Source organism: Neomonachus schauinslandi, chromosome 10 (assembly GCF_002201575.2).
Source record: "Neomonachus schauinslandi chromosome 10, ASM220157v2, whole genome shotgun sequence".
Taxonomy (NCBI): domain Eukaryota; kingdom Metazoa; phylum Chordata; class Mammalia; order Carnivora; family Phocidae; genus Neomonachus; species Neomonachus schauinslandi.
The window spans coordinates 51080375-51104414 of NC_058412.1; the positions used below are offsets into that span (position 1 = coordinate 51080375).

At 38.6% G+C, this 24040-nt stretch overlaps 1 protein-coding gene across 1 annotated transcript in view; it reads left to right on the plus strand.

Moving 5' to 3' along the window:
• Nucleotides 1-24040, plus strand: part of PAIP2B (poly(A) binding protein interacting protein 2B) — a 29468-nt gene that overhangs the window by 1056 nt on the left and 4372 nt on the right. The gene's annotated exons all lie outside the window — the stretch shown is intronic.

The following is a 24040-nucleotide window of genomic DNA, read 5'->3' on the forward strand; positions in this document are numbered from 1 at the left end:
GTTTTCATTATACTTTTTTTTTTCTTTTTTTCTTCATTATACTTTAAATAGCTTAACTGGAGTGGCACAGAGTTTGTAGTGTAAGGGCCTGTCCACCCTAGTTTATCATAAAATATACGACATACTTTAGCTGTGTAGCACAGTGTGATTTGATCATACCAAGACTATGGATAATATGGCATTGAATCTGTTTAAAAACAATATTCTCTTTTCCCCATTCACAGAGGATTTGTACTCACATTTATAGTATGTCAGTTTGTGTTTTAATGATGTTGGTTCTAGATAATAGTGCAAACTATGTTGTGCCTAAATAAAATTATGCCAAGAAATTTATGGGGAAAAGTCACTTTGGGGTTTTGAAAATACTAATTTAGATATTGGACTGTAAGAATTTTGTTTTGAGGAAATAGAAGTATTGGATTAAGTGTGATGGGCCCCTTAGGCTATGTGTGTATGAGAAAGAGTGTGCAAGAGAAAATACACGTGTACAAAACCTTGTAGGTTCTAAAAGTACTTAGTTTTGTGACTTCATATAAATTGGAATTGTTTTTCTTAGTTCGCAGAGTTGAAATGTAAGCGGTGAGTTTAATATGTACACTTTATTTTGGCCAGAATTTTGCAAGTTTTTGTGAAAAATGTTCATTGTTTTCTTTATTTTATTTGTAATATATATATACATATATATTTCCTTGTATTTTACTATGGTAAGACTGTACCTTTAAGATGGTACCTTGTATATAGAGAAATAAATCTAGTAGAGTGAATTAAGAGGAATCTTTACTCTGAAGAGGCAGCATTGCATTGTCTAGTAGACCGTATGTTTGAACCCTGTTAATAAATCACACGAAAAAGAGGAAGATCTTTTTTTTTTTAAGATTTTTATTTATTTATTGAGAGAGAGAGAATGATAGAGAGAGAGCATGAGAGGGTGGAGGGTCAGAAGGAGAAACAGACTCCCTGCTGAGCAGGGAGCCCGATGCGGGACTCCATGCGGGACTCGATCATGGGACTCCAGGATCATGACCTGAGCTGAAGGCAGTTGCTTAACCAACTGAGCCACCCAGGCGCCCGAAAAAGAGGAAGATCTTAAAGCTATTCTAACAAATGCCCAGGTATTGAGAACAATAAAATATTAATTACAGAATTATTAACAGTCATCAAAGAAAAGTCCTGGAAAAACTACAAATCTATGAGTTGGTATAGGCTGTGGTTGAAAAACAGAGTTGTTTTTTTTGTTTTTAACAGTCTTTTCGGGTGTATTTGTGCTTAGTAATTACTCATTTGCAGATTTAAAAGATTATAACTATGATTTCTTCCTAGAGATCTTGTCTTTAAGGAGTCCACAGTTTAATGGGAGAAAAACCTGTAAACCAAGAATTAAATGCAGAGGGAGAGGTTCTGCAGTACAGGATAGTATGCAGGGCACAGAGAAGCACTGTGACTCCATGTTCTGGCCTCATCTCCTGCTCTAGACTTTCTGAAGTGCCATTTCCTAAACCTACCTGTTCATTTACACACTTGGGTCTCTCTCTGTAGGTGTTGTTCTCTCTCCTTGAAAGCCTTTTCCACACCTTATATGCCTAGTGAGGTTCTATTTCAAAATCTCTTGAAGCCTGACACTGGCCTGCACTCCATCCAAATAATTGTTTTCTATATCTTTCTGTTATTTCATTATAAATAATTATCTTTGATTCTCATTATTTACAGTAATTTTGGTCGATAAAGTCACCTAGGGCACTAAATTAGCAAATACTGAATCACTGCTCCTAGGGAAAAGACGTCCATATAAACATCTTATATAGATTATAATCTTATGTAAATACAGTTTATCCTGGTAAATTCTATTTTCTTTATTTTATAAAAGAGAAAATGAGGTTCAGAAGTGTTAAGTGACTTCCCTGAGGCCACCCTCTAACAAGTGTCAGAGTTAGGCTTCAAACCCTGTCTGATTGGCCTCTGAGCCGGAGCTTCTTGCTCTACATTGCACTGCCCCCTACAATCTGTGTCCCCTAGTCATCCCTGTATGAGACTGGAAACACAAATGCAGAGCACTGCCTTATTCTACCTTAGCTGGGAATGTTTTGGAGGGGTGACTCAGTTTTCGCACTTTGTGCATGTCTGTGGATGGCTGAAAAAGCACGGTGAGTGTTGGTTTTGTGGTTACAAAGACATTTTAGTAAGTAGGAGAACTCACAAATACAGGATCCATGAAAATGTAAGTGACCTCTGGAGTCTATTTTGTGATAACCCTTCTTGGAGTCCACTGTAGAATGTTCCTTTAGCTTCTTTGAGAATTTGTTCACTTATTCAACAAATACTTATTAAGCACTTACTGTAAGCTAGGCTTTGTTTTAGACTCTGGTGAACAAACAGATTAAGATCTTGCCCTTACTGATACTATATTTGAGTAAGAGAAACAGGCAGCTAACAGCTCAGGGGAGAGGTCCAGGTTGGAAAGAAATTAACCTGGTAACCAAAGTAACACCTGGTATGGCCCCTCCCACTTCACATCTCCTAGCATATTGACTTCCAGAACATTTCTATTTTATTCTGTGCATAAACTCTTACTTCTAAGCCTCTCTCCATTAACCTGTGTAAACTTGTGTCATCAATTGATTTTGAGGCCATTTACCTAGCAGGATTTTCTAGAAGAATCAGGCTGATTTGTTCTTTGATTTCTGGCTTTGCCACTTACCAACTGAGGGATTTTGGTCAAGTTGTAGAACTCTTAAGCCTGTTCTCTAATTTCAAAAGTGGTGATATGATGTGTCAGGCCCTTGTCAATTGAAAGGAAGAGGCACACACGTTATCTTTGCTGATGAGGGTTTAATGTAAATTTAAATAGGAAATCATCTCAGCAGCCATATTGTCCCTTGGCTCTACTGCTTTCAAAACCTTAAAAAACAATAACTGAGCAGTATTTAGAATAGGATTTGGGCTCTGGAAACCTGCCTTCTTTTACTTTGCTCACTCAACATTTGTATTTCCCAAGAGAGAACCTGATTGGATTGGTTTGTCACCTAAAATAGAGGACCCCTATTGGGCAGAATTTTGAGCCAAGATATGTCCTAGGTGATCACTCTCAAGTTCAGCTTGTAGATTGTCTTTACTTAGGGCTCTGAGTGCTAGTCCAGTTGCTTGTGTCCCAAGAAGTAGGGTTGGTTTCATGCATTATCTGTTGTACAGATCTTAGCATAAAATAAAAGAACCACTTGGAGACAGTTTCTTCAGAAGACAATTGAGGGTAGAGCTTTAGTGTCTAATAAAGAGTGTAACAAAGTAAACATATGTCAAATATCCCATAAGTCTTCCTTTTGGTATTACATTTAATATTATTATAAGGGCGCCTGGGTGGCTCAGTCGTTAAGCATCTGCCTTCGGCTCAGGTCATGATCCCAGGGTCCTGGGATCGAGCCCCACATCAGGCTCTCTACTCTGCGGGAAAGCCTGTTTCTCCCTCCCCCACTCCCCCTGCTTGTGTTCCCTCTCTCACTGTGTCTCTCTCTGTCAAATAAATAAATAAAATCTTAAAAAATATATATTATTATAGTGTGGTTATTTATTTATATGGCTGTCTTCCTTACTAGACTGTGAGCTCATGAATGTGGGGTCCACATCTTCATTTTTCTTTGTTTCTTTTTTTTTTTTTAAGATTCTATTTATTTGTTTATTTGAGAAAGAGAGAGAGCAAGGGCACAAACAAGGAGAGGAGCAGAGGGAGAGGGATAAGCAGACTCCATGCTGAGGGCAGAGCTCAACATGGGGCTCGATCCCAGAACCCTGAGATTATGAGCTGAAATCAAGAGTTGGACGCTTAGCTGACTGAGCCACCTAGGTGCCCCTCCACATCTTCATCTTTCTGTCCTTGGTGCTTATGTAGTAATTTGCATAAATGTCTGACTTGAGAAATTCCTAACTCTTTCTGAAAGGATGGGAAGATATGAAGGCTTCCCAGAGAAGGTATTGTTTAACCTGATTCTTAAAGGATGAGTAAGAATGTTTTCCAGGTGCATAAAACTTTGAGACAGCATTCCAAGCAGGGACCAGCAGGTGCAAATGCACAGAGATATAAACAAACAAAAATCACCTAAGGAAAAAATTGTGAATGGGCTTGGCTAGAGGACATGTCACAGGGTTAACTCTGACCACTGCTGCTCAGTAATACATGCAGGTTTTAGGGAAAGAACATAATATTCTCAAGCTGTTGGCAAGGTCTCACTAACAGTTTAGAAATACAAGAATTGAATTCTGGGAATTGTTATATCTGAAGAAGTGACTCTGTTTACTTCTTCATCATGCAGCTCATATGTGCCCTACAGTGTTCAAGGTGCTGAAAATATAATCACACTTATTCTCAAGGAGCTCACCATCTAGCAAGGAGACAGATAGATGAACTGATTTATCATGTGTTAAGTGAGATAATAGAGATATAAATAAATGCTGTGTAAACCAGGAGAAAGGAGCAGTTAGTAATATAGAGAGCACTGGGGAAGATTTCTCAAATGAGATATCTGAGCAAGGCTTTGGTGGGTAAGGAGGAAGGAGTTCACTAGATTGAACATAGGAACTTTTTAAAGAATTAATACTTTCGTGTTAGGAAACATTTAAGAACTATCCATTTTTGCCATATCTGTTGGGGGTGTTCAATTAATAACTTTTTTTATTCAGGCAGTTAGTCTAAACACGAGATGTAAATAGTTATGCCACAGTAGAAGAATTTTATATCAAAATAAACTGGGTTAAACAAAGGTTTCTGTGATGCAGGAATTCTCTAGAGCCTTTATTATATTAATGTCCACTGTGAATTGTGGATCTCCAAAAGTGGGTACATTGTATTTAACCATGGTCTTTCCTTTCCACCCCTCTGAAATATATCTAATCATATTTTGGAACAGAATTATATGAGACATAGTTTGAGGAATGATGAATTAAATATACTTTGGGGTGCCTGGGTGGCTCAGTCACTTAGGCATCTGACTTTTGATTTTGGCTCAGGTCATGATCTCAGGGTTGTGAGATTGAGCCCTGCATCGGGCTGTGTGCTGGGCATGGAGCCTGCTTAAGATTCTTTCTCTCCCTATCCCTCTTGTCCCTCCCCCGCTCCCTCTGTAAAAATAAATGTAAAATAAATAAAATCTTTTTATTTTTTTTTTTTTGAAGATTTTATTTATTTATTTGACAGAGAGAGACACAGTGAGAGAGGGAACACAAGCAGGGGGAGTGGGAGAGGGAGAAGCAGGCTTCCCGCCCAGGAGGGAGTGCGATGGGGGCTTGATCCCAGGACCCTGGGACCATGACCTGAGCCAAAGGCAGACACTTAACGACTGAGCCATCCAGGCGCCCCCAAAATAAAATCTTTTTAATATATACTTTAACAAACCAAGATTTATCAGTGGTCTCCATGTGCATTATAAAATAACCTGTATAATTTTTTAAAAAGATTTTATTTATTTATTTGACAGAGAAAGCACAAGCAGGGGGAGTGGGAGAGGGAGAAGCAGACTCCCGCTGAGCAGGGAGCCCAACGCGGGGCCTCCATCCCAGGACTCTGGGATCATGACCTGGGCCAAAGGCAGACACTTAACTGACTGAGCCAGCGCCCCTAACCTGTAGGATTTTATAGGAAAGAAGGAGAGACATTGGGGAGAAAGAATACATCCTTACTTATTATCACTTGGTCAGTAAGTCCCAAACTTAAAAAAATACATATTTTATAATCACCCCCTTGAAAGTATGGCTTATTCATATTTTAAAATTCCATGAGGTGTTTGGAGATCAGACTAGAGCGGGAGTCAAAGACAAAGGTTGTCTTGAAGGTGAGAATCTTCCAACTTAAGGGGATGTTACTTTCATTATGCATTCATTTTGGGCCATATTAGACATATATTTTGCCAGTTAGGTAATTTATTTAGAAGCATCCAGACCCTCTCCTAACTCTGGAGTTTTGGTTATTATACGCTAGCATTCTCCTTTCAATAAGATCTGATTATATGAGCTTTAGGGACTGAGGCCTCATACTATATAATTTTAATTCATCTGTCAAATTCTGATTATGTGAGTAACTCCTGAAGTATTATTAAAATTAAGGAAGCAACAGTTATGTTTTTGAAAGTGCACTGAATTTGCAGTCAGAAGATCTAGGTTTGAAATTTGTCTCTGCCAGGCTTTCTGTTTGAATGACCTTGAGCTCAACTGCCTAACCATCTGTTGCCTCCTTTTCCGTTTTGATAGAATAAAAATACATAGGGTTAGTATAAGAATTAAATAATGCACATAAACATACTTTAGGAACTCTGAAGCATTCATTGTACAAATATAAGACAGACCAAAGGAATGTATCCAGCTTAATTTGAATTAACATTTTATTTATCGTTTTTAATTTTATATTACAGAAATAGTACATTACTTTTGTAAAATTAGAAAGCATTGATGGGCGAAAAGGTGGGGGTGGGTAGCTACAAAATACTCCATAGATCCACCATACTAAGGCAGTGGTTCACATTTTGATGGGTATATTATATGCTTTTTATTCACATTCATCATTTTTTATAGAAATGCATTCATTTGCATGTTTTAGTCATTTTATTTTTATGAGATGAATCCCCTAAGAATACAATTGCTTGATTCATGGAATCATTCCATCTTTTGCTGCATAATGTTGTATATAATGAGAACTAGAAAAGGAACTAACTTCTCAGCCTGGTGAACAGGTGACCTTGTAATCATCTAATATCTTGAACCATTCCAGAAGCTTCATCAAAGGCACATTCAGAAGCGAATTTGATGTATGCATGTGGTTACGCTTGGCATTGTTTGTAATAGCATGATAGGGATGATCCCATTGTTTGTCAGCAGGGAACTGGTTAAACTGTGGTACATGCAAAACATGGAATATTGGATAGTTGTAGAAAAGAATGAGGAAGACTGTGGACTGACCAGATGGAAAAGAGCTCTAAGATATATTGTGATTTTTTTTAAAAAGGGGCACAGTATGCAACCATGTATTTGGTATGCTACTTTTTGTGCTGAGAGAGAAAGAAGGGTGGAATAAGAATGTACATTTATTTATATTTGCTTATAATTGCAAAAAAATTCTGAAATGATAATATAAGAAACCAATGGAAGAAATAGGAGTGGAGATAGGATTTCGCCATATGCCTTTATATATATTTAAAACATTTTTTGAATCATGTGTTTGTGTTTGTTACCTTTTCAAGAAATGTGTGAATGAATGAATGAAATGGGGTTATGAGAAAGAAGAAAGGGTCTGAGGGGCTGCCCATTTTTTGATGTCAGGTGAATGAATACATAGCAACAGTAGCAAAGATTGGAAGAGTGGCCCCAGTAGCAAGGGTTTGGCAGGGTTTCTCTTTTTCTTCCTTTACTCAATTTTGTATATTTAAAAAATACTTTGAACACAATAAAACAACTGAAAACAACGTTTCCAGATGGTCGCCCCATGGCTTCAGTAGCTGCTTTCTTTTTCATTTTCACTTGTATATTTTTTAATGCATATATATTCTTTGCCATTGTAATCATACTTTTCATATTTTTTAACTTACCTAATTATGTTTTTTCTGTGTTGCTACTAGAGGACCTTTAAAAATAATGAAGATAAGGGCGCCTGGGTGGGTCAGGCGGTTAAGCATCTGCCTTCAGTTTAGGTCATGATTCCAGAGTCCCAGGGCTCCCTGCTCAGTGGGGAGTCTGCTTCTCCCTCTCACTCTGCCCCTCCCCCTGCTCCTTCTCTCTCTGCTTCTCGCCTGCAAATAAATAAATAAATAAATAAATAAAAATAATGAAGATAGGGTAGCTTTGTCCAGTGCACATCCCAGAAGTGGGCTGATCGACCTCAAGAGGCAGGAATTCAAGCCCTGTAGTCTATGTGTGACACATATCCATGAGGAAAATAAGAAAGAGATTTAAATATGTATAAATGTAAACATTTCTCCCTAATTATAAAAGAAGTCACACTCTTCTTTATAATAATTAGAAAACAAAATAAAAAAAAAAAGATCTGTCATTTTGCTATCCAAACATTCTGGTTTTTTGCTTTTTAGACCTTTTTTTATGCATAGAAACATTTTTTAAGGTAGAATCATGATATATATATTTCTGGCAACTACTGAGATGCTCATGTAGGGTTTTTTTCCTTTGCCTGCTAATGTGAAAAAATACATTTTTAATTTCGTAATTTTAGACTGTCCTTACATTTCTGGGCTGAATCCTATTGATCAGTGTTATTGTTTTGTTTTTAAATAAGTTACTTGACTTATTTGTTCATATTTTATTTGAAAGTGTATGTCTATAGCATGGAAATTGGTCTGTGGTTTATCTTTTGTGCTATTTTTGTTCTGTTTAATGTATTGAGGTACCTGTAAACTAATCATTAGAACGGTCTCTTCATTTGTGCTCTGAAACAGTTGCATGGGAACTATCTGCTTTTTGAAAGTCGGTGCTTTCTGGACTGCAGACTGGTCTTGCCCCCTTCTTTAAAATGCAATAATATTAGGGCAAGTGAAGTTTTAACATAGTGATTTTAGTATAAACAAGAGCACAGTATGTAATTGCTTTTGTGTGATAGTGGTGTTCTTGGTGTCTTTTTATGACCTAGGCGAGTGCCAAGGTATTACACTCACCACCTGAGGTTTTTGTTTTTTTTTTTTAAAGATGTTTATTTATTTATTTGACAGAGAAAGAGACAGCGAGAGAGGGAACACAAGCAGGGGGAGCGGGAGAGGGAGAAGCAGGCTTCCCGCCGAGCAGGGAGCCCGATGCGGGGCTCCATCCCAGGACTCCGGGATCATGACCTGAGCCGAAGGCAGACGTTCAACGACTGAGCCACCCAGGCGCCCCACCATCTGAGGTTTTACGGGACCTTTGTTTCAGTATTGAACAGATGTGACTATTTTATTCTGCAGCCTTGCAGATATACAAAACGGGCCTCCCAAGACTCTGCTTTATCCCCACTGAAAGCAAGAAGTAATGCAGTGAAACTTTGCCAAGCTAGAACCTTTTAAAGAATGGGGTATTCTGGTTTAATTGTGTTCACTTGGAAGTATAAAAGTGAAAAGAAATCCCTAATTCCCTGTTGAATACAGTTCTGAGATGTAGCAATAATTCCACTTTTCTTCTCTAATAAGCTTGATATATTCAGACCTAGTTGATGTTTTATTATATAATTCCTGAAGTGTCCGAGGCTTACATTATGAAGATCCTTTTTTGGAACTTTAGATGTAAGAAGATGTAAAGGGCAATGTGTGAAATCAAGCTGCAAGGGAACTGATGCCCATTAAGTATACATTTTTGACTAAATCTCAGATTGCAGCTTGTTTTCTTACGTAGCTCACAAAAATAAAACCCACTTGGAGATTATGCCTTTTAACTGGATGTCTTTATTTCCTATCAAGATAGAATATACGGCACCCCTGGCTTTGGACCACCAGAAGGAATCACATTTTTTTTTTTACTTGTTGTCTATCAGTGGTTCCCAAACTTGAGCATGCTTCAGAATCACCTGGAGGGCTTATTACAACACAGATGGCTGGGCCCCACCCAGAGTTTCTGATTCAACAGGTCTGGGGTGGGGCCTGAGAATTTGCATTTCTAGCAAATTCCCCTGTGGTACTGATGCTGCTGGGCCTGGGATTAAATTTTGAGAACCACTGCTGTATATTAACTAAATATTCAAATTCTGGCTCTAGAAGAAAGCTGAATTTGGTCTGGGAGTATAAGAAGTAAACTGGTTAGGGCAAATCATGAAAGATTCACCCCTCTTGTTGCCAGCATAGTGTTGAATTCAGGTAATCAGCAATACACAGTGACATAAAACAATTCTTGTTTTATGATTCGAAGTCCTAGATGAATTTCTAGTGAGAGATTGCTGTTTCATTTGCAAAGCTTAGAGGCCAAGGGATTCTGGTCAAGTAGGATTTAGTGATTAATCCATGAGATAGGCGTTATTTTTATGTCCTTTTCATCTCCCCTGTCACTGACCATTTAGCCTTGCTTTAGAAGGTTCCACTAATTTTTTTTAGCTGGGACAGAAATTTGATAGCTTGTTGAAAGTTTTGTGTGCTTTTAAAGTTACTAGCTATGTGCATTCTTAAGAGTTTTTGAAAACAATAGCAAGGGAATAAGAGAAACTTTTTGCCAGAAAAAAAATTATTGGAATTAATTTTTATCTTTTGGAATGTTGGAGAATGTAGTCTGCTGCATCAAACATCAAGCATGCTGTGGATTTTCAATTGTTTTTATGATTTGTCATTATATTGTTTGAGATGATATTAGCGATTTTTGTAATCCCTCCAAAGATGAAAAATGAAAGTCAAAATCATAGACCTGGCATAGCAGCTGGACACAGAAGATGGCTATGAAGGATTAGATAGATACACACACACACATGTATAAATACATATTCATACACACATATATTTTTTAAATTACTTTTTTTTTCCATCAAAGACAAATATTACCTGTGCTGAATTTAGGCATCATATAGAATCTTTGAGTTGAAGAGAAAGAAACTCTGGAACCCACACCTTTTCATAGAGGAGTTTTGCTTCAGCAGGCTTTTCTCGCTTGTCTACTACCTAATTTCTGTTGTTCCACTGTTAACAACCTCAGTTTGCAAGTTGACGAGCTGGTCCAGCATTGACTATTGGAGGAATAACTGCTATTATAAAAAATGGGTTGGGCAGGGGCGCATGGGTGGCTCAGTTAGTTAAGCATCTGCCTTTGGCTCAGATCATGATCCCAGGGTCCTGGGATCGAGTCCCATATCGGGCTCCCTGCTCAGCAGGGAGTCTGCTCCTCCCTCTGCCCCTCACCCCGCTCTCATGCTCTCTCTAACTCTCTCTCTCAAATAAATAAACTCTTAAAAAAAAAAAATGGGTTGGGCAGATTCCCTACTTGGAAACATTTCTGTTTTGCTCTCCTTACTCCCTCAGAAAAGAATTGAGGAGAGGGAAAAAAAGGTGGAACTAGATCCTACAGACTAGACCAGTGGTTCTGAAGCTTGGCTGCATATCAAAGACAACCCACAAGCTTTCTAAAACATAATATAGATGTGGCCTAGACCTTCTCCTAGGATGGAGCTTCAGGGACTGCATTTTGGACCATTTCCTGAAGCAATTTTATTTTGTAGCCAGCTGGGCTATATGCCTCTGACCAGAATGGTGCTGGTCTCCAGTGAATTTTCACCAGCCTGTGGTGAAATAAGAAAAATTAGGACCACAGAGTGTTTTCCATAAAGTTAAATTTATTCAATTTAAAGAATTGTCTTTTGCATTGAATTAAGGCCTCCCTGTGTTTTTTGGTGTTGAAAATATCCTTTTATAAAAAGACGTTGATAGGATATTTTTATCATCCTTACTTAGTTTTTAAAAATTGTAACTCTATGTTTTCTTCAAAATATTTTTGAAAATTTACTGGCCTGTGAGATCCTGAAGATTAAGTACCTCCGATCTCATCATTCTTAGAAATTGTTTTTAAAATATTTTGGAGGGGCACCTGGGTGGCTCAGTCATTAAGTGTCTGCCTTTGGCTCATGTCATAATCCCAGAGTCCTGGGATCGAGCCCTGCATCAGGCTCCCTGCTTCTCCCTCTCCCCCTGCTTGTGTTCCCTCTCTCGCTGTCTCTCTGTCAAAAAATAAATGAAAATCTTAAAAACAAAATAAAATAAAATACTTTGGAATACAAGCCCATAGAGGGTCTAAAACCTTTGGCTATATGAGTTTAAGAATTCAGAATTTTTCAAATTTTAGAGAGATGCTTTCTCTGTGTGTTATGTAATGCCCCCATGGTCTGTTGCAGCACCCTTAGTCACACACATTAGTATTTCTGAGCAAAACAGGAGTATTCACACTAAGTGGGATAAATGCAGGCTATATATAGCTTCACATCAATGCAAGTTTTAATGTCATCTGAGTTTTGACGTAAAGCATATGGAAAATTTTTAGTTTTTAGAGCTTTTTGGATGTTGGAATTATGCATAAGGGATTATATACATGTTTGGGGGTCTGCTTTCTCATCCTAAAAGGACTTGCAAGCTTCAAATTAAATGGAGCTTTGTTTGTTTATGGTAGAGAACACAATTTATTTTTATTTAAATGCACCAGCATGTGATATGACCTTGCTCCTATTTTCCTTCCAAAGACCTAGTTAGTCCTTGTGTTGAATAGCATTTTTCTTCAGCCTGGTTCCCCCACTCCCATTAGCAATATTTGAGAAAATTTAGAGTTTTATATCATAAGCATTCTGGAGCTAAAGTGGGAAGTGTAGGAGGGTAAGGTAGTAGCTAAGAGCATGAGCTTTAGGGACAGAAGACCTAAACTTAAGCCCCAATTCTGGCTCTTACTACATTATCCCTTAGGCAAGGTGTTTATTAAATTTCTGAATGGTGGAGAATTCATTTGAAAAGCAAGGATAATGTCAGCACCTACCTCATAGAATCCTTGTGAACGTTAAAGAGAGAATGTTAGTGAAGTACTTAAAAGAGCTGTTATTTTATTCTTGTCTTTTCCCCTTGTATTGGGTAGATTACTTGTTTCCTTTTTGTAACATAAGTGTCCTATGGTGCCCTCTTTTTCCCTTAGACATCTGGGTAAACTTGCTTCAAGTACTTTCCCAGATCACAACTGACTTCTGGTCTGCCTCTATAATTTAGACATCAAATCCTGCCTTTCAGTGGTTTCCACACCAAAATATCCATCAGCTCCTAAGCTTTATATGGCCCTAGTAGTTAGCTGAACATTGAGTCTTAGAGTGGAGACTACATTACGTGGTGTGAAGCCTCCCACTATCTGAAATGTACCACTCCTGACTCATTTTTTCTTCTTTGTTGTGTTCCAGCACTGTGTCCCCCTTCTCCCCCTAGGGAAACATTCCCCTCTTTCCTGTGGAGCATTTCTCTTACTCTGGTCCTTCAAGTACTCTCCTTCTACCCCAAATTAATTTTCAAGGAGTTTCTCCACCCAAAATGGTACCTTTCCTGAAAAAACTTGTAGTGAAAACAGTTTTCTCGACCTCATTACATATGTATTTAGAGTGGTTGGCTACTTTCTTCCCACTTTGCTGTGGCAGACAATCCTTTTTTCCAAAAATATATCAGATAAAATGAGCATGTGGTCCCTTTTGGTGGTATCTGTTGAGAATCCACGGTATGAATTTCCTCCAGTTTAGATAACTGCACTGTGGCAAGCTTTTATGCCTAGGCTACAACTCATGAGGAGACTATTATAGCCACCTAGTGTTATTAAATGCTAAAATAGTAAACAAGATATATAAAAAATATTTTCTAGAATAGAAATAAGAATTTTTTCCTCCTCAAGAGTAATTTAACCTGTCAAAAACAGATTCCTGAGTTATGTTGTCCCTCGCTGTGGGGAATATCTCTTAATACTCAGTGAAGAATGCTTAACCACAGATCATAGCCCCTAAGGGCATGGGCTTCCTTCCTAGGAAATGAGATTTAGAATACAGCATTCTGAAAATGGCACTTAATCAACAAATTATTGAGGACCTGGTGGGCACACAGAGGCACACTAAAAGCTGTAAAGACTTGATTCTTGCCCTCAAGAAACTTCTAAGGTTATAAATAGACTGGCCCCAAAACAAATGAATAATAATCACTAAAGTATAGGTGTAATCAAATGTGAAATGGTGGAGGTATGGGAGACCGTAGGCAGAGATTATATTCAGGTTTCTACAGTGGCATTTCTGATATTGCTGTGCATTTAAAAGACAAGTTAAAGTGGCATCAGATTAGTCTAAGACATTTAGAGGCCTTTATTTTGTGATTGGGAAAAGTTACACCTATTTCATATGTAATAATTTGCCCATAACAATGTTTTTGATTAGTGTAATCTGCTAAAGACTTCAGTTCAGAATGTTTCCCCTGTTAATAGCATATATCCATCTGGGTATGGAGAAGTCAGGGTTCCTGTAATGACCACCATTTGATGTTATCCTGGGAGGACAATTGATGGCCTTTACCTGGGGAAGTAGAACTTGAGGGCAGACCTCTGGGGTATAGAGAGCTTACCACTGATGTAGGCAAGTAGGTAGGCAAGTCTGTTGATTCTATCTTAGAAGTGGCTTTAAATATTTTATGGAGTGTATTTTATGTCTGTTTTGTACATTTCCAATAGGATAATATCACAGGCATCCTTGAGGCATTGTTTCTAAAAGTTTGTGGGTTGTTAATAGGTGCTAGATTAAAAATGTAATAAATGAATAATAAAGGCAATTAATTGATTAGGGAAATGCTTGGTAGTTAAAGTTAAATAGGTATTCTCAGAGAAATGAATTTACTTGACTGTGTTTTGGGGTTTTTTGTTTTTTGCAAAGAGCATTCACTAATTTGGGAGCTCCTGATGTAGGAATTAGGATAATTGGGATTTGGATTATTCCATATAGAATTTGCCACTTCATTGGAGGAATTGTTATTAGTGTTTAGTCTTTCTATACTTGTAATAACCTATGGCAGTTAACAAGCAAAAACACAAATGTTGGCTTGGGCCTAACAAATTATAATGTATGAAAGGTATGATGTGGAAAAGCTTCCAGGTGAGTCTAATGTACTCTAGAGACTGAGAACTACTGAATAAGAATATGCCTTCTGGACATTTGCTAACTGCATTCTTAATACTATTTGAGTATGCTAATAAGCTTTTGAAAGTGTCTTGTCAGCTTCTAATTACAGGTAAGTTAAGTTTTCTGTGTGTTTAACAAGCACATTGACATTCTATTTGCAAGCCCTTTTCTTGCATCAAAGGGAAGATAACTATTGGAGCATTTGTGTATTGAGGTCAGCATAGGAAAGCTTAGCAAGGTGATCACTTATTTATTTTTTGTTAAAGTTCATGCAGCTTCTCCAAGAACAAATGAAATGGAAATAGAAGGGACAATATCATTCTAATTAGAGGTTGACCTGGAACCTGTTTTTTAATCACCACCTACATATTCTACATGTTCTTCCCACCTCACTCCCCAAAAAAGCCGAACTACTCATACTGCTTCTTTCCACCCGGATCTTCTACCAAATGATGGAGAAAAGTTGATGGGTTTATTTACTTAGTAAAAGAATACTTGGTCGAACAAGGAAACAGAGAAATTACTTTAGTGCAAAGTATAACGTGGTATACAAAAATATGTTCTACATGAATTTAAAAGGCTTTATGAAATTATTTCTTGTATTGCTTATATAGCTTTAAAATAAAACACACATTCACATGCACACACAACCCTACAAAAAATTGGAAGAGGAAACAAAAAGAAACCCAGAAAGTTGGAGATTGGTAGGTTTATCCAGCAACTGTCCAAGCAGGGAGACTTATACTTGGGGGATGAAAGGGAGCAAATTTAGCCACCCCGGGGTGCCTGGGTGGCTCAGTCGGTTAAGTGGCTGCCTTCAGCTCAGGTCGTGATCCTGGGGTCCTGGGATTGAGCCCCACATCTGGCTCTTTGCTCAGCGGGGAGCCTGCTTCTCCCTCTTCCTCTGCCTGCAGCTCCCCCTGCTTGTGCTCTCTTTCTCGCTATCTCTATCCCTCTCTGTCAATAAATAAATAAAATCTTTAAAAAAATTTTTAGCCACCCCAAGATATGCCCCTTTGACATCTTGGTTATTTCAAGCTGTTTATTTATTTATTTTTTTACTCTTTTTTTAGTTTTTATTTTTTTAAAGATTTTTATTTATTTATTTGAGAGATAGAGAGAATGAGAGAGAGCATGAGAGGGGGGAGGGTCAGAGGGAGAAGCAGACTCCCCGCCAAGCAGGGAGCCCGATGTGGGACTCGATCCCGGGACTTCAGGATCATGACCTGAGCCAAAGGCAGTCGCTTAACCAACTGAGACACCCAGGCGCCCTTCAAGCTGTTTATTTTTAAGAAACTGCAGATCCAAAAGAAGCTCTGAAAACTGAGTAGAGACATTTACTTTTGTAAGGGAAATTTCTATTTGTTGTAGTCTCCCTCAGTACCAGGAAGAAGGGGATGACTCTAAATCTCTAGGAACTTTTATTAATGGAGAAGGGATGGACTTAAATCTTAAGGCAGACTTAAATCTGTGTAACAACCTTACTCTTGTTTACTGTGCTTTTCTTGTAAACTTCCATAACTGACTTCCCACTGCCAACATTTTCTTTTGTCTTTAGCTGGAGGTGGTATTTAAGGTGATGCCTTTAACCATTTTGGTGAGTTACTGAGTTTTCCTGGGTCTCTCCCATATCTACATGAGGTGTACATGTTAAACTTTTGATTTTTCTCCTGCTGATCTGTCTCATGTCTGTTTGATTCTTAGACCAGCTAGAAGAATCTTGAAAGGTGGATAAAAATTGTTTCCTCTCCAACAAGGGCCTAAGCATTCTTGCCGCCAGGGAAGTAAAATATCCTGCCATGGAGTAAGGATGTTTCATATGGCTTTGTGATGGATAAAATCTCTCTCTTGATGCTCTTCTTCTCTCAGCTCTGACTACGTGCTCATCTTGCAACTATCTGTTACTAATTAAGAATCCCTGGCATTTAGATTTTGAATCAGGGAATGAATGAGCTTTTAAAAAAATGAACAGTTAAGTATCCCTTCCTGCCTTCCCATGGTCCACACAATCAGTCATTCCTTCTTTCTCAGGTTTCTGTAGCCTCTCCCTTTCCACTAGACCATTTCTATGAACATTTAAATAAGCTCTAGACTCTCCAGTCATTAAAAATAGTTTCCAGGGGCGCCTGGGTGGCTCAGTCATCAAGCGTCTGCCTTTGGCTCAGGTCATGACCCCAGGGTCCTGAGATCGAGCCCCACTTCGGGCTCCCTGCTCCGCGGGAAGCCTACTTCTCCCTCTCCCACTCCCCCGCTTGTATTTCCTCACTCGTTGTCTCTCTCTCTGTCAAATAAATAAAATTAAAAAAAAAAAAAGTTTCCAGGGACCTCTCACCCCTCTAGTTTCTGTCCATTTCTGTCCCTTTCCTTGGCAGCTAGACTCCTTGAAGGAGTTATCTAATACTTCCTGTCACATACAACTCACACACCCTCCATTTGGCTTTCTTCCTCATTTCTCTTCATGGAGACTGCTCTCATTAAGGTCATCAGAGACCTCTATGGTCCTAAATTCTATGGATATTCCTCAGCCTTCCTCTTGACCTTTCAGAAACCTTCAACACACCTACCTTACTGGATTTATTAGTTTCCTGTGGTTGTTGTAACAAATTACCACAAACTGGTAGTTTAAACCAACATAAATGTATTCTCTTGCAGTTCTGGAGGTCAGAAGTAAAAAATCAAGGTGTCATCCAGACTGCACTCCTTCTGGAGGCTTTAGGAGAGGGAAAATCTGTTCTTTGCCTCTTTAGCTTCTGGTGGCTGTAGGCATTCCTTAACTTGTGACCACATCACTCCAATCTCCACCTCCATGGTCATATTGCCTCCTTCTCTTCTCTGCTTTTCTTCTATAAGGACACTTGTCATTAGATTTAGGGCCTACTGGGATAATCCAGGATGATCTTCTTGTCTCAGTGTTCTTAATTTAGTCACATCTGCAAAGACCCTATTTCTTTTTTTTTTTTTTTTAAGATTTTATTTATTTATTTGACAGACAGAGACACAGCGAGAGAGGGAACACAAGCAGGGGGAGTGGGAGGGGGAGAAGCAGGCTCCCCGCTGGGCAGGGAGCCCGGTGCGGGGCTCGATCCCAGGACCCTGGGATCGTGACCTGAGCTGAAGGCAGACGCTTAATGACTGAGCCACCCAGGCGCCCTGCAAAGACCCTATTTCAAATAAGGTGGCCTAACAGGTTCTAGGGATAAGGATGTGGACATCTTTTGGGGGGCTACCATTCAACTCACTATATGGAGTTCTATCTTCCCTTGATTTCTGTGATGCCATACTCTTCTTCTGGTTTCCTTCTTAACTCTATGGCGTCTTCTCACTTTCCTTTTCTGTATTCTCCTCCTTCTCTACCTGACTTTTGAAAATGTTCACATGTATCAGATCTTGGATCCTCTTCTCATCTCACTTTGTCCTTTCTCTCTCGGTAATATCTTCTAGCCCCATGATTTCTATGACCATTTATATAAACGACCACTCCAAATTGCTTTATTTAGCCAGACCTTTCCTATTCTTGATGCATATAGGTAACCTACTTAACATAGTCATTTGAGTGTTTCAGTGGCTTCACAAATTTAACATATCCAAAATAGAACACATCACCCCTTTTACCCCCACTCCTCATCACCACCCAAGAAAAGTTTGCCCTTCCCACAGAATTCCTTAGTTCAGTGAATGACATTACCATCCACCTAGTTGCTTGTTCCAAAGTTATCCTTGATATTTCCCTCACTCTTATCTCCCCACGTCCATCACCAAAAACAACCTAAAATAGTTTCAGAATCTGCCTACTCTCTTCTTACTGCCATTACCTTAGTCTTAAGCAGCCACCATTTTTCCATCTGGATTAGTGCATTAGCTCCCATTATCCACTGTCAGTCTCTCCAATCCGTTTTCCATATGGCAGCTGGAGTAATTTCAAAATATAAATTGAATCATATCACTGTGCTGCTGGACACCCTTTTTGAAGGCTTTCATTGCTTTTAGGATAAAATTTAAAATCTTTCATGTAGCCTCTAATGTTCTGCATGATCTGGCCCCATCTGTCTCTGCAACTTCATCTCTCTTCCTAGCCATTCTCCTTTGACCCTCCAACTATATGCATCCCTACCTTCTTATATTTCCTGAGAGTTCCTTCCTGCCTCTGAATCTGTGCACATGTGTTTCCCTCATTGGGAAGGAAGAAATTTTCCTTGGTCCAAGGTTCTTCTGGCTGGACTAAGAATTAAATTCACATGATGCAACAGGTGCAATCAAATTTAGTTTCATATGTATGGGAATCCACACAGACATAAATTCCAGAGATGGGTGACTTGAAGCTTACATGACATCCTGTGTTAAGGAGAGGGGTAGGAGTCTGAGGATGCAAAGGGGAGGAAGGCCTTTAGCAGGATAATGAGAGGAGATGTTTTGGAAACAAAGGTTGCCCTGTTATACAGATAAATTTCTTAGGTAAAGAGGAATCTTTGTTAGTAGCTCTCTTCCTAGTACAGGCTCTTCTTTCCAATGTAAATTTAGGCAATTGAGGGGGAGGTAAAGAGCTTTTCCTGAATCTGCTGGGTTTCAGCTGCTTTTATCTCAAAATAATCTTTATGCCAAAGTGGCCCATCTTGGGGCTCTTACACTTGGCCATACACCCTCTTTTCCCTATTGCTAGTTAACTTATATTCTTCAGGTATCAAAGAAAGTGTTGTTTGCTCAGGGAAACCTTTCCTAACCATCCCTCACTCTTAGACTTGATTAGGTCCCTCCCACTGTCCCCATTGTTTTCTAGTTCTACTTTGCCTTTTATAACATGGATCATAATTATCCTTAATTTGTTTGTCTGTCTCCTGACAGAATGTAAATACCACCAGGGCAAGGACTGTATACCCTGTCAAAGCACAAGTCAAGCACAGTGTCTAGGGTAAATAGGCACCCGATATTAATGAGTAAGTGCATCTAATGACCTAAGTTGCTAAGACATAATTGAGAATGGACCAAACCCAAATCTAGTGCCACATATTTGAACTAAAATAACATTTAAACTGCTATTCACAATATTTAATTTAAAAATGATATTAACCAGACTGAAAGAAGTTCACAAAACTGTAGGAAACAGAATAGTAGAGACTAGTTTTTATAGCAATTGCTCAATAGACTTTTTCCATATAATTCAGCCAAAAGTCCCAAGTATTCTTCAGAGTCAAGCTGTTATCATGGGCACAGTCCAGGTTTATAGCTTCTGAAAAAACCTCAGGTTCAAAGAACAGCTAGTTTCTGGTATGAGCGCATTGGATCTGAAAGTTGTGGTTGTTCAAAGTGTTGAACTGATGAAGCATTGTAGAAATGTCCTAGGCACATTAAAAGTCCTGAAGTTCTTTATGGTTGGGAACTGAGGGCCCTATTTCAAGCCCAATATTTTAGACATGAACCCTTGACCATGGTAAAGTGCTAAATCAAATGCCTAGCGGACCTTAGCACCCCTATTTGACTCTGTGCTGGCTACATGCTTTCCCATCTTAATCCAAAATGACAACTCTCATTTTCCATTTCCGGATGTTTGCATGTGTATAAGAGAAAATGAGGTAGAGGGGGAATAAGTTTCAAATAGTTCTCAGATTTCATAATGCAATATAGAGGCAGGCCAGACATAAACTCTTTTTATCTACTGTTGAGGTTTAATTCTTAAAGAACTTCTCAAGCTGTGACCTACTTCAAACTGCACGCCTGTTCTCTAGATAGATAAGAGGAAAGATGGTTTGTATGGCAGAACTAGTTGTCATTGTTTATTGAATACCTGTATTACCTATTGCCATGTGACAACTTACTGCAAAGTTTAGCAGGTTGAAACAGCAAACATTTATTATCTCACAGTTTCTGTGGGTCAGGAATCTGGGAGCAGCTTAGCTGGGTATGCTTCTACTTCACAGTCTCTTATGAAGTTACAGTCAAGTTATCACTTGGGATGGCTGTCTCATCTGAAGCCTTGACTGGGGAAAGATGAACTAAGCTCACTCACATGGTTGTTAGCAGGATTCAATTCCTTGTCACATGGGCCTCTCTACCATAACATAGCTGACAACATAGCAGCCATTCTGATTTGTGATCCTACTTATGTACCCAAGCATTTCCCCCATCTCTGGAAGCTTTGGGGGTATTTTCTTTGTCCCCACTACACTAGGATGACACATAATGTACCTTGATGTGGGTGAGGATCAAGTGAAATAATGAACATCAAAGGACAAAATAGGATAGTTAGGAAAATACTGGATACTTAGAGGGCAAGCATAGTGGATGGTGAACTAGAGAGGAGCTGGGAACAGGAAGAGAATGTTACATGAAACTCTGGAGGCAGGAAAGTCAGGGAAGTTATGGGCTGTGGTCCTGTCTTACCTGGTGTCTTCCCCGAGTTGGAAGGCATTCCTCAAATGCCTTACCTAGGATTTACCAGTATCCAGCAAAATCTCCCCCTTCCCACTCCACTACTAAAATCTAGGGGCACATTAAGCACCAGTGCATTGTCACCCAGTAGGCACCCAAACCAGTGTTATTCTTGAGCTAACCCAGCAACTCAAGTTGCTTAACCCTTGAATCTGGTACCTTCTTTGGTCTTACGTATAGCACTATCTGGATGTTTTTGTTTTGTTTTGTTTTGTTTTAGAATGAAGTTGGACAGATTATGTGCCTGAAGTCAGAGCATAGATATGAAAGTACTTTATAAATTGTTAAAACATTAGGGACACCTGGGTGGCTCAGTCAGTTAAGCGTCTGCCTTTGGCTCAGGTCATACTCCCATGGTCCTGGGATTGAGCCCACATCAGGCTTCTTGCTCATCAGGGAGTCTGCTTCTCCCTCTACTTGCTGCTCCCCCTACTTGTGCTCTCTCTCTCTCTGTCTTTGACAAATAAATAAATAAAATATTTTAAAAAATAAATTGTTAAACATTATACAAAATAAGTTGTTGGATTGCTTCTATTTAGGGAAACCTAAGCTTTCCAATTGTGTGGAAAACACAGGTAGAATGGTATAGACTACAAATCAACACTGTATAGCCTCCTGAGAACCACTTTCCTAGTATTAACTGTCCCATATCACAGTGTTTTCAGCTTCTCCAAAGTGTTTGCATTAAGTTGGGTAACATCCCCAATTTGGGATTATGGTACATTTCCGTTCCCTTTCTCATGAACCACAGCATCCTGCGGTTTGCTCTCTGCGCTCCACCTCACTCTGGAATTAGATGGGTTATTCTATTCTTTGTTTATCTGTCTTCTCTTTTTCCTTATGGTCATGTGCACTTAGGATCTATTTTTTAGGCAAAGGCAGATATTTTAGAAAACTGAATGCTGGTTCTCTCTGGGTGATTTCCATACTGATGGGGAGAAATCACTGTGCTGGTTGTAACCAATTGCCAAATGAGTCTTTGGAAATATAATACTGTTTAACCTGCTACCCAGCAAGGGTCAGGTCCTTGAAGAGTCTCTGTGCTTAGGGATACCCTACTTAGTCATGGAGTTGCCCTGGCAGTTAGAGCAGACTTGCTTCTGTCATTGTTATGTTGCAAATGGAGGTGGTAAAATTAAAGAACTGGTTTCCTACCTTCTTTAGGCTTATAGAATTATTATTATAAGCAGTGTTTGAAATAATCATTGATTTCTTTTGTCTCTATTTAAAATGTGTTAAACCAATATGTTTTATACTAGGTGCCCTACTTAAACCAGCAGTGAATTAAATGGTTTCTGTCATAAATGAAATTCTTTTTGAAATATCAATGAGTTGATTTTTCATCTAATTTTTTACTCATCACAATTCTCCCTTGTCTTTTAAGAAGATTAGATTTTCTAATGTTCATAACAGGTTAGAAAATTGCAAAAACTTTAAAGGGGAGTAAGCAATAATTTTTTAGTGTACCCAGAAGCAGAGAAAGACTTTTTCATGAATGTTGCCACGATGGAAATGAGTGAGGAAAAAAATTGTTAAAGAAAACTTAAAGAGGGGCGCCTGGGTGGCTCAGTTGGTTAAGCGACTGCCTTCGGCTCAGGTCATGATCCTGGAGTCCCTGGATCGAGTTCCGCATCGGGCTCTCTGCTCGGCGAGGAGCCTGCTTCTCCCTCTAACCCTTCCCCCTCTCATGTACTCTCTCTCTCTCTCTCATTCTCGCTCTCTCAAATAAATAAATAAATCTTTAAAAAAAAAAAAAGAAAGAAAACTTAAAGATGCCTCAAGGAGGATGGGGGAGGAGATAGATTTGAGATTGAGATTATAAGCCTCCATCTTGATTTTCACAAATTGAGAATCTAATTGGAAAGAGAAAAATTATGCATATGAAAGAGAATAGTTAAGTAGTATGAACTCCGAGCTCACAAGGTACAGGAAGGTAGAGGAGGGAAGCAATGAGTAAAGACTACAATGATTTCTGAAGAATGGTTAAGATTTAAATAAAGAACAGAAAAAAGACACATTCAGATGACAGCAAACACATCAGTGTGGATTTGGAAGCCAAGTGTAAGCAATTAAAAAAATATGTATGTACTTTAAAAAGCCATAGACAGGCAAACACTCACACAAGATGTAGACAAAAATTAAGGCCAGCAAAAACTGCCACCAAAAAATTAAGCAAACAAAACAAATACAGTATTTTTAATTTATAAATTCTTTAATGAAAAATAAAAATTATGACAAATATAATAAAAGTCCTTATAGCAGATAAAAGATACATACTCTGATAGAAAAATGGTGAAAATACTTGAGCAGAAAAATGACAAAATAAGAACTCAGATGACCGGTAAGTATATCTCACAATATTCAGTCTCAGTAAAAAATCACAGAAATGTAAATGTAAACCATAAATGACAATTTTTCTCTTAAGAGATTGGTAGTGGCTTAAAAAATAATAATACTCAGTGCAGAGGAATAGGCACTGATATCCTACTGGTGGGAATTTAAATTCTCATGGCAGTGTGGCAATAAATCAAGAGCCTTAAAAAAAGCAAACATAGTTTCCAATATAGCAGTTCAGTTTCTAGGAGTTATCCTAAGGAAAACATTGAAAAAGATGAACACAAGAAGTTCATCTGATCTTTATAACATGGAAACATTGGAAATACCCCAAAAGACAGTTTGGTAGTATTAACACAGAAATGAGAAAAGGCAAATGATAGAGCATCATGCTGTTACTCTAAGGATGGGTGCTTGGGGGATGTGTGTGTGTGTCTGTGTGTCTGCATACACCTAGGGGAAGTCAGAAAGGTTATATGCACTACCTTGTTAACAGTTTTTAACTCTGGATAGTTGGTTAACTCTGGTAACCTTAATTTTCTCCTTTTTGTTTATCAATACAATGAGCATGTATTATTTTTTGAAATATGTTTTATAGAAAAACAGCTTGAGAATTAGAATAAGGCGTAGTCATTCACAGTGTTCATTAAGAATGCATTTTCTCGGGGCGCCTGGGTGGCTCAGATG